Consider the following 11779-nt stretch of genomic DNA (forward strand, 5'->3'; position numbering starts at 1 on the left):
CCATTCGGGAAGCCAAAAGCATCAGTAGTCAATACTTCAGAAGAAACAAAGCAAATTGCATGATGGAATCTTACAGAAGGAAAGAAATTAGCAATTTTCACTGAACTCTGAAAAAACAGCTTACCCAAATCGCTTCCTTCAAAAACAACACAGCAGAAAAAAAAACATTTGCAAGAAATGCTCAGTCTCCCTGTTTCTCCAGAAATAAATATATCTCTCCATATGTTTTAGATAGCAGTGCATGCATCAGGCAAATCTTAAACTTGCAATGCACATACTACTGAACACATCCTATAGCTTCTACTGGCACCCAAATGCCATGCACCAAGACAAAACTCAGCAGTTGTCTACAAAGTTGAAGTGCATACTCCCAAGTAGCATGCACGGGTGAAATGAAAAAATCAACAAAAAGAATCCAGCGACACAAAAACTGTCAGAACCTGCTCTAGATTATGCAGCCCCCTTGGGAGACATTAAAAAATATGCAAACTACCAAATTGCTTTTCAAAAATCGGGAACTAGCTGCTGAGACCAACCAACAGAAACTACTATTGTGGAAATTTGCGTGCATTCATAACCCCAAGAACAATCTTATCCGCTTCAAAGGAAATCGTCCCACTGTTTACATGCTTCTTCTACAAGCAAAAGTAAAATAGTGAGACCATGAACGTACTGTCACGTTTCGAAACGCATTTAAAAGGTGCAGCTTGCCAACTCTGCCGTCATTCTCTCCTGAAAAATAAACAAACTTAATTCTAAAGCTTCGGGAACCAAACAACCCCCTCCCCCCTCCTTTGCTGCTTTTAGGAGCAGTTGCTCAGTTGCTGGTTTTAGGAGCAGAGGTTGTTTGCAAGCGGCTCTGCTGCAGTTGAATATCAACTTTGCTGTGCAACATTCAAAGGCACACAGTGCTTGTGTGTAGAACTGTGATATATCAATTGAGAGATATTTTTTATGCTTAAAGCAGTGTTTCTCTGAAACTTTTCGGCACATATCTTGCTCTCGTAAACCAACCAAAGTGCCTCTAAAGACAGTTTTGTTGGTTTATTAGTGCAAAAATATTTTGGGCATTGAAAGTAAAAGTTTGCTTCGTTATTGCAGATACAGCTATCGATCATGCCTCTCTTAAAGATTTGGGTGCGGATCACACAATAAAAAAGATGATCACCGCTGAAACAATGGCTGATGTTATTGAGAAAGCAGAGGAATACGGGATCTGCAACTAATGCAGTGCAAAGGTAAAAACTTGAAATGTGCAATCTCTTGCTAGCTATTTTCTAACCAAGATGTTTGTAGGCATTTTAGGGTGTTTACATTGTTACACTAGGCTGCTGCTTCTTGTCAGTTACTAATGCAGCAGCAAGCGGCTAACAGCTGCACCACATTATACTGAATTTGTTCCTTTCTGCCTTCCCACCATCAAACAGCATTTTAGCCAAAAATGGCACTAAGCTTATGTGACAGAGGCCCAAACTGCCTTACTTCTAAAGCCGAAACGAAAACCTTAAGTACATCATACTCATGGTGGTAATGAACTAAGTGGTCACAGTTATTCATATATAGCTGGTGCAATTTATACCATGTGTAGCAGTTATTTTTTGAGTTCTTCACTAGCTGGTGTTTGTGTTCAGCTACTGTGCAGTTGATTTCCTTACATCACTGTGGTGGCGAGCATGCCAAAGAACATTTTCAGGGGGGGGGGGGGAATTAGCGCAGCTTGTACTTAGTTGCGCAAGGCTGGGTCACAGCAGAGCTGTTGGGCACCTAGCTGGTCTGGCTTGGCTAGGCTTTCACCCTCTCACCATCCCTTGCTATATTTTACTATACATGGCTACGCTTGCTCTCTCCTATAGTGCATATGTGCCACAGAAATGGGAAAGTCTCACTACTCATCGCACTGATTCACTAAAAGTTAGGAGAACACTGATTAATGGCCATATGTTTCAGCTTTTCTTGTTAACCATCTGTACCAAGTGCTCGGGCAGTGACTGAGCGCGTGGCGGTTCATGGTGATCATTTTCTATCTACAACACACAGCAAACCTTGACCATAACAGTTCTACCGTAAAAAAAAGCTTTGGTAAATGTTTGGTTGTACATTGCACAGCGTAGCTGTTGACAGTGCCACTTCAGATTTTGTAGCAGATGTAGCTCTGCTTCCACTCTTCAAAGAAAAAATAGGCATCACTGATAAATTAAAGGGACACTAAAGGCAAATATTAGGTGACGTTGATTGTGAAATAACGGTCCAGAAACCTCGTAGTGCAACTTTTATGCCAAGGAAATGCTTATTTTGAAATAAAATCACGTTTTAGTGGTCCGCATCACGTTGGCGCTCTTCAAATCACCTGCCTGAAATCAGACTTTCATACATCAATGCTGCGTGCCCAACGTTGCCCGCCTTTACTGCGCGGCCGCCGACGCTAGTAGCAGCAGAGCGAAAGTAGCGGGACCCACAGCTGCAACAACGGCCATCGAAGCTTGCCGCAATCGCCGCTATGGATGTGGACGGAGAACTTGACAACGAGACATTGGCTCGCGACGGTGGGCTGTACGCCGCAGCAGTACGCGATCCCGAAACTACCACTGAAACGCGACCGCGTGAGCGAAGCAGGGCGCCGGGCGAAGCGCAGTTCAGTGAAAACGGAACCTTTGAACCACGCGCGCCGTTCCCCATGGCGACGCCACAGAGGTTCTTTTTTCCATGAATCAAACGGAAGCGAACAACCAGCATTTCATTACGCCTTTTGATGCACGGAAGGTTCTTCTTTTATTGCTGCTAGTTTGATTACTAGTGATTTATTGTAGGCAGACTCCCCCACGTCATCGGGATCACTTCGAAAATATCCCACTCGTGGCGCTCATCATGTGATACATTTAGTTTAATTTCTCGGTAAGTAGGGCACTGCTGTTGATAATATTGCCGTTTTAGAAGTTGTCATACATTGAGCTTTCACTCTGACATAAATTGTTATTTGCCTTCACTGTCTCTTTAAAGAATGCTGCATTCAAGCTGCTGCGCCACAGAGCCTTAGAAGCAAATATGTATATAGTGTGATGTCTCAACGTGTACACCAGCTTCGAGTTTTCACTTTCTCTTCCAAGTTACTTAGTTTGTTACATTGACAAAGTAAAATGTTTATTTCAACAACCCAACCACATATTTCTACACAAAACAAATAATATCTTATAGTCATTGTTTGAGCGATATTGCTATTATTTTGCAACAGGTGTTTCTTGTTGATTGGACGGAACGTGAAGAAACAGTATTCGAAGAAGTTGTTGCTCAGCTACCAATGGACCAGAGGATTTTCATTGCTGCAGAAATTGTGCCACCTGCAAGTCCTCCTGTGCAAGGTTCGTTAAAAGTGCTTTTACTTGTAGTTGACATTAAGAAGTGACATGGCAAAAAACACGACTAAGAGATTCATATACTAGCGGTGTGCAAATATTCGAAAACTTGAAATGACGAATCGAATAGCATTCTATTCCATTCAGTACTCGAATCTAATAGTGCAAATTCGAAATACCAAATAATTTTAGAATGTTTTTGGAATAATCAGCAACGAAGAAAAATGCTAAAAGAAACAAGTCGTTAGAACAGTGATCGGTAACATTTCCTGTTTTCATCTTTGAATTACCCAGATGCACGCAGCCAGAGAAAGATAGCAGTAGCAACAAAGAAAAAGAAATAGAAATAAACAGAGACAAAAATGAGATAGGAAAAAAAACAAAGAAAGAAAATGACATAGAAACAGAGGAAGAAAGAGAAAAAGGCCCAGCTTCGTACTTCGTGCTTGGCACCACTAGTGCGAAGCTCACTTATTTTTTAAAAAAGCTGTTGATAAAGTACCACCTTGAATGCTGTAGTCACTGCTATATTTCAGCCTGCAGTTGCAAAATATTTCGAATTGCTGCTGTATAGGAGCTTGCCTTAGTTTAAATTATTGTGCTATTTTTTTGTCGGTTAGAAGGAACCGTAATGTCCCTTTGTTGACAACTGTGAATATATGTTTCGAATCAAACGTCGTCGAATTTTTTGACTGTTTTAAAAATTGTAATCCTGACCAGCGTAGGGCTGCTTTGAAGATGGTTGCCTTACAATTTGAATTTGTATTCGCATTTGATTTGGTGTCATCACTATTCGATCCTTATTCAATTAGTTCTAAAATTCACTATTCGCACACCCTGAAGGAAATCAAACCTCCTGATGTGTACAAAAAGGGGTTTATTTACAATAAACCGTAGCCTGTCTCCGTGGGTTACTGCTGTTGTGAATGGTACCAAAGCACGAGAGAGTTCTCTTCATTGTCGATCTTGTTCCTACAAACTGCCCTGTATGCAGATGAATGGGCGTTTAATGGTAGTTTCACTCGGTAGTCTATCGAGATCTGATATTCTAACAATGTTCCATAGGGGTCTGGGGTTTCTCGACCCTTGCAGGAGAACGAGTCGCCCTTTTTAATTCTGTAGTACGACGGCGCTAAGTTGGAGCTTTGCTTCGTCTTTGAGGCATGTTGTAGTAGCCACGCTGTGATGTGCTCAGTATGGTGGGCATTCATGTTCTTCATAAGCAAGCCCTTTGGGTCCTGTTCGCCAAACAAGGCCGGATTCATGGCCGGAAGCTCGTCTTGTTAAATATTCAGATGGGATCTTCTTCATCTTTACTGTGGAAGAATCCAACGTGCTGCGTGTGTCGTCTAGGCGAGAGGTTGCCTGAAGCGTGAAAGTTTGGTTTTGCTTATTCGCGGTTCTTTGGTGAACGAATTCTGCCCCATTGCCCGGACTAGACGACAATACATCTGTGTCAGGGTGCCATATCAGTCCCAAGGCTTTCGGTACTCTTTTCAGTTGTTTGAGTTGTAACTGCGGAGGTTGCGTAGATTGCATGCTAAAGAAGCGTAGGTCGTTCGAAGCCCATTTGTTCAGTTTCATAGATGCACTTGAGAGTATCTTCATGGCTTCTGACTGCAGCTTGAACGCGTCTTCGACGGAGTCTGTTTCATTGTTTTCCTCCTGGGTCATCTTAAGTCCATTGGATTTTGTTCCCATAATTTCTAAATCACTAGTTGTCTGTTGTGATCCTATGGTCTGTTACTGCCACTTGCAGTACAATAGCCTCATTGCAGTGCATGGAGATAGCACAAGAGGTGACTGGTCCATGTAGAGTCCAGCCTAGTGTGGTCTCGACGGTTTGGAGTCGGTTGTCCAAATTATGTACGTTTCCCATGACAAATGACCAGTGCAAGTCTTTGCCGATCAAGATGTCGACAGCGTTTGGGCTTTGACCTTGATCGATGTCGGTGAAGTACTAAATAGTAGGGGTGTGCGAATATTCGAAAGTTTCGAATATTCGTCGAATATTACATTCAAAATATTCGTATTCGATTCGAAAATCGTGTATTCGATAACTTCGAATATTCGAAAAACTTGAATATGCGATTCGATTTTCATGCATAAAATAACTCATCTTCCACATTTCCGCTGCGTTCGTATAGCTAAAAACGTTGCCGAGAGGAGCGATAAACATCGTAAGTACACGGAGGCACGATATCTGCCTGCGACGAGCGCCCCAATACGTATGATGTATTGCTGGTGCATCTCCGACGGGCAGCGCTATTGGCGATCACGTAACCGTACATTTTCAATATTATGCGGCCGTAACGTGCCGCACTACCACTCGTTGACTATGCGGGACCACTTCTGAAGAAAGACAGTGACCCATGTGACTGGTGGCGGACTGTAGGCACCTTCAGATACCCCAGTCTGCCAAAGCTTTGCCCCATGTACCTCCCTATACCAGCCACTTCTGTTCCAAGCGAGCGTGCCTTTTCAGTGGCAGGGGGGGGGGTGTCTCTGTTAGAAGGGAGCGCCTGCTGCCTGATCATGCGGAGCAACTCATATTTCTTCATGATAACATCTAGTCATTACTTTCATTGTGCCGTGATATTTGCTTGTGTTGTGATGTACATTGTGCTAGCCTGGACATTGTGTTCTGGAGATAGCAGTGTATGTTGCGTTGCCAGTCAGGCTGTTAATGTCTTTTTTTTTTTCAAATAGCTACATGTTAAATAAAATATGGCTACTGTGGAGGCATTTTTGCCTTGATATTCGATATTCGAAGGTGGATATTCGTATTGGATTCGTATTCGAAAAACTTGATATTCGCACACCCCTACTAAATAGCATTGGGTTTGAGCTTGTCGATGAAATCTCTACTTGTTCGTGGAATAGATTGGTGGCTGATCTTTGTCATGACGAGAGCTTTGATTCGCAGTGACTTGCAACCACGTACTGAACTCAAAGTGACAAACGCGCTGGTAGGTCTTCTCGTCATGTTGTCCTTCAAGATATCCCTCTGCAAGACTCTCGTGATTGAGTGCTCGACACTGCGAACCCGAAGGTCGCGGGATCGAATCCCGGCCGCGACGGCTGCATTTTTGATGGAGGCGAAAGTGTTTGAGGCCCGTGTACTTAGATTTAGGTGCACGTTAGAGAACCCCAGGTGGTCTAAATTTCCAGAGCCCTCCACTACGGCGTCTCTCATAATTATATGGTGGTTTTGGGACGTGAAACCCCAGATATTATTATTATATGAGTGCTCGACAATGTAATTTCCCAGCCAATCGCTTAGTCGCGAAACTGCACTGACTGCCTCCATCGAATAAAACTAGAACTAGGGATTTACTTCCTGGGCCGGCTACCTAAGCAACAGCTGTTTGGAGCTTTACACACCGTTTGGCATTGCCAGTTCCAGTCACCTCCAGTTGCATTGGTTTTGGTAATGTCGCGACTGGTAGTCAAGGTCATCATCAAACGGTCGCACATTGTTTCTGCATGGCGCTGATTGCACTTTATACATTTAACCTTTCACCTGCAACCTTTTGCTAAGTGATGTTGCAAGGTACAGCGGAAGAGCGACCGTCACTTAGTAGTCGTTTTTCTTTTGCTCGAGAGGAATCTGAGTCTCACTGCTCTGTATAATGGGTAATCGAGTCACAGAATAAGCAGGCGTTCTCTTGAGGAACTGGTTTTGCGGATGAAGCCACACTTCGTGGTTGAATGTTGAGCCACGAAGAGGATGTCGCGCTACTGCGAAAACCTTTAACTTGGCCCTTTGGTGCGTCTTCCTTGACAGAAACATACGGGACTGTTCTTTCTCGAGTCTCTGTTTCTGTTTGAATAAAAAACAGCAAGGACTTATTGCTCGCCTTCTGTTCCTGACTGTGCTTTTCTTGTTGGCCTGTGCTTCCACCTTGTCCTCTTTTCTCTGAACCTTGACGTTCAGTGGTTTTATTGAAGTCGAGGGCTATGCTGTGAGGAAGCACAATCAGGAGGATGGTGTACAGCATCAGTGGCGTAAATAAAAAAAAATCAGAAGGGGGGACGCACATCTCGTTATGGTGGCCATTTTTTATAAATATAGGCGTTATTTCTACTTATATAAAATTAGATAATTTTTAAAATAAAATTAAATGGTGAGCATGGGTGCCCAGCTCACGTAATTGCATTGTTTTATTGAATCTTCTCTGAAACCGGTCGAGCGACAGTTGTAGTTTCAATTGTCTCACACAGCTGAGGGGTATTGAACACAGGACCTACACACTACAAAATAAACAGTCATTACAGAAAGTTAAATGGACTATACCTAACTGCCAAGCAATTCAAACATATGACGTTTGAAAAATAAATCTGAATTGGGGGGACATTTGCAAATGGTGTCCCCCCCAGGCACACCCCTGACCCTCGCCGCCCCCCCCCCCCCCCCGGGATTTACGCCAGCGTACAGCATTGCGGAATAATTGTCTTCCAATACACCGAGAGTCTTGAGGGCGCACGTCTGGGACTGCACCATGTTGTAGAGGCATCGTCGAAGTCCTCGAAGATCGTTGCGTGTGTCGCTGCATGTGAGCCTGAATTATCATGTCAGGCATGGCAAAGCGCTGTTTCAGAATGTCCAAGGCTTCACAATAGCAGCTTGCAGTTGCTGAAAGTCCCGTGATTCCCAGTGCCGCATTGCCAAAAAAACCGAGCGTAGATAGGTGAACCTGTCTACGTTGGAGAGTTCATTGTTGCTGTGTATCAGCTGACTGAACTGCTCCCAAAAAGGTGTCCACAGTGATCCAATGGTTGGTCATCGAATTTCATGAGGTCGATTTTTGGAAGTTGGATAGCGGGTGGGCGTGCGTTGCACGGGTTCAGTTGACATTACCAGTAGTGCAGGGTTCTTGGACTCCTGAAGTTGACGTATCCGATACCAGAGTTTCGCGGACGTCACTGTGGCTGGATCGTTGTAATCCACAACCCGGTCAAGCTCTGCCTGAGCTTCCGTGGTTGACAGCAGACGGACGATGTGGGAGCCAGTTACTCTCAAGTCGGTGTGAAGGTGTTTGAGGTGTTCGTTGAGGATGCAAAGCTCCTCTCCTGTAACACTGTCTTGAGTGAGCATTGCTGCTATCTTGGTGATAAGGCGCGTTAATTTCAACCTCTCGGCTTTGCGCTTCAGCTTGAGTATTTCTATGTTTTGGCTCCGTCTTGAACTGCTATAGGTTGGTACGATGAATCCGTAGGCAGGAAGGCGATTACCTTGCACCTGTGCCTTGGGTCCATCGATGTGGTTCACTGCTTCGATGAGTTTCGGCACCACTTGAAGGAAATCAAGCCTCCTGATGTGAACAATAAGGGGTTTATTTACGATAAACCACAGCCTGACTCCATGGGTTGCTGCTCTTGCTCGTGGTTCCGAAGCACGAGGGAGTTCCTTTCTTCTTCGTCGTTCTTGTTCCGTCACACCCCGAACACATACCCATATTAGAGGTGTATGGGCTGTGCATTTTGTGTTTTTGTTTTTCATTTTACCTCTCGAAACATAGAAGGCAATCATTTCTGCCATGCATTTTTTCCGGCTTCACTAATTGTGAGCTAAAAGTGCCTTCATAGTGCAATTCGGAATTTCATGCATCAATTATACAACGCTAGGGGAATTTAAGGAATTGTTTTTTTTTGTTAGACACAACCTGAACGAGAACCAACAGACAATCAAGCCAAGGAAAGTATACGGGACGTTATTTGTAGTAATTATGCTATAAATGTGAAGAAATTCAAGTGGATGAAAACAAAACTTGCCACCGGCAGGGACGAAATTTTACAAGTGTCGTTTATGCATAATAATAGGCTAGCTTTTATGTTGTTCATGTTGCCATAGTTCTACAGCTTAGCAAGCAGCAACTTTGAAACATGCAGTTTACATAGCAGGCTTTATTGTGAAAGTGTAGTGTATATGTACGTTGAACTGTACGTGCACAGTTGAAAAAAAAAATGAGTCATATCCATAGGTCGGCAAACTCACTCATGAGTCGACTAACTCAGACACAGATCGGACCGTGAGTCTGAGTCTGAGTGAATCCAGGTGTGTATTATTTTGGTGAGTGAGTGCGAGTGAGTCCAGCTGAAAAAAATTTTAGTGTTCGAGTCCGAGTGAGCCCTAAGCACAAAATATATTTCTTGGGTCAGCCTGAGTGAGCTCGACCTTCCATTGCCGACCTGTTGTCCTATCTCCTAATCTTCGGCATTACTAAAAGACTTATATCGGTGTACATTTATAGTCAAGTGTATTTACACATGTCAGCGCACGAGCGTTCATGCGCCACCTCAATATTTATTGAACAGAGGCGTGAGTTGTGGGGGGGGGTGCCTTGACCCCCCCCCGTTAACTTTTTCATGGGAAGTTCTTGATAAAATGTCTTGTGTGAGTCGCTTATCACCTAAAATAAGCTTGGTTGAAACCATTTATAATATGTACTTAAATGTACAAGATCAAAAGGCACATCGTAGAGCACCGATTATGTGAGATATTTAAAGATCAATTTTAATTTTACAATAACGGGCTCATGAGTTGACTCACTCAGGCTCACTCAAACTCAGGTCAAGCCGTGGGTCTGAGTTTGAGTGAGTCTGGCTGAGTCATATGCTGGTGAGTTCGAGTCCGAATGAGTCCGGTTGAGAAGAAGTTCAGTGAGTCTGAGTGAGTTTGGTTGAGGAAAAATTGGTGAGTCTTAGTACGAGTGAGCCCTAGAACAAAGTATATTTCTTTAGTCAGTCTGAGTGAGCTCCAATTCTTTTGCCGAACTGTGGTCCTATCCTGGGGCAGCTGCTGCCACTGACTGTGAGCTATTCTCCTGTCTAATCAGTGGCTGTGTGAAGCTGAATGATCATTTTAAATAACGTCTATGAATTCAGAGAAATGAACTGTTCAAACAAAATCTGGAGCAGAGCTTTGTGTAACATCGTTTGCCAGGTAGTATGGCATCAAGGCACGAGATACATTTTCCGTAAACTTCGAAGTTTCAGTTAAAAATATATATTCATTCATTTTGTAGCGGTCACTCATTCCACTGACATATTGCAGCTTTTAACTTCTGGGTGTCTGACAACACTAGAGCTTCGATGCAGTGAGTTAGTTAAATGAGCATGCATTATGGGACTCTATTTGCCACTACTACAGATTAGGCCTAACAACGCTGGAAGCTAGCAAGCCTTCAAATTTTTGAGCTACTAGTATGGTAGTGCAAAAGCTTTGTACTGACATGCAGAGGTGCGGCGGTGGTCAGAGGTTGCGGTGCTCAGCTGCTGACTCAAAGGTCGCAGGTTTGATCCTGGCTGCAGCGGTCTCATTTTTGTGGCGGCAAAATGTTAGAGGTCTGTGTACTGTGCTATGTAAATGCACGTTGAAATACCCCATGGGCTCGAAATTATATTGGGCCTTCCACCACGGCATGCTTCATAATCATATCATAGTTTTAGCACGTAAAAACCACATATTATTATTATTATTATTATTATTATTATTATTATTATTATTATTATTATTATTACTTACATGCAGAGATTTGTTTTACTGCTTGCATTTTTGCGATTTGTGTTCGTAGTAAACATTACTTTTCTTGTTTCAGACGTCTCAGAATCAAACAGTGCACCTGTACGAGAGCCAACCAGTGCCATCAACATCCATGTATCGACAGAAAAGCTTCCCAAAGACCTTCAGGGCACATTGAGTACAGCGGCATCTCCTCTTCACCCTAAACATCGAAAGGAACTAGTCCGTTGTGTTGTTTACCAAATGTTAGCTGTGCGCTCTAGGCCAAGAAGAGAACTGATTAGGAGTGTGGCTGAGGAAATGGTCAAGGCATACCCAGCTGCTCTTGAAGATAGGAGCATCAATGGCTCCTTGCTTGGCCGTGGCTATGACTCATTGTTTCAACAACTTGAGGCGAGAGTAGGAAATATTCATCGATGCAAGCGAGGAATCCCATCATCGACTCCTGTGTCGACGCAGAAGCGTGCAAAGATGTCGTACGGCTGCATGAATTGGCAGCCGCGGCCGGTTTTACACACTGATGAGCTTTGTGAGAAGGAGCAATTTCTTCAGCGTGAAGCGCGGAAAAGTCCAAAGCACATGGATTTGTCTTTGGCCATGGTGTACATGGAAGATACATATGGAGCACAACGGCAATTCATAAACAGTGGGAGTACTGTGCACCATGCTACAGAAATCGAGAGAGTGGCCACTGTTGTTTCACCGTCCCTTCTTCTAGAAGCACGTTGCACAACTTCTTGGAAAGGATGCCAAGGTATGAACTGCATGTCACTTCGGATTACCAAGCAAAACGGGTGCAGGGAAGTTCTCTGGCGATAATATGTTGGTGCTAGAATGCCTGTACGTGCCTGGTTGTGCAGCTGCTAGTGTGGTGCAGTTGCACCACACTACACCTGTACAGCTG

The 11779-nt window shown here is 43.7% G+C and overlaps 1 long non-coding RNA gene across 1 annotated transcript; it reads left to right on the forward strand.

Moving 5' to 3' along the window:
* The first annotated feature begins 1153 nt into the window (after window positions 1–1153).
* On the forward strand, window positions 1154–11331 carry LOC125758170 (uncharacterized). The gene is made up of 3 exons (XR_007415930.1): window positions 1154–1238; window positions 3230–3356; window positions 10952–11331. It is a non-coding gene; the product is annotated as an uncharacterized LOC125758170 (long non-coding RNA).
* The last annotated feature ends 448 nt before the right edge of the window (window positions 11332–11779 follow it).

The sequence above is a fragment of the Rhipicephalus sanguineus genome, chromosome 4 (genome assembly GCF_013339695.2).
Source record: "Rhipicephalus sanguineus isolate Rsan-2018 chromosome 4, BIME_Rsan_1.4, whole genome shotgun sequence".
In the NCBI taxonomy this organism is placed as follows: Eukaryota; Metazoa; Arthropoda; class Arachnida; order Ixodida; family Ixodidae; genus Rhipicephalus; species Rhipicephalus sanguineus.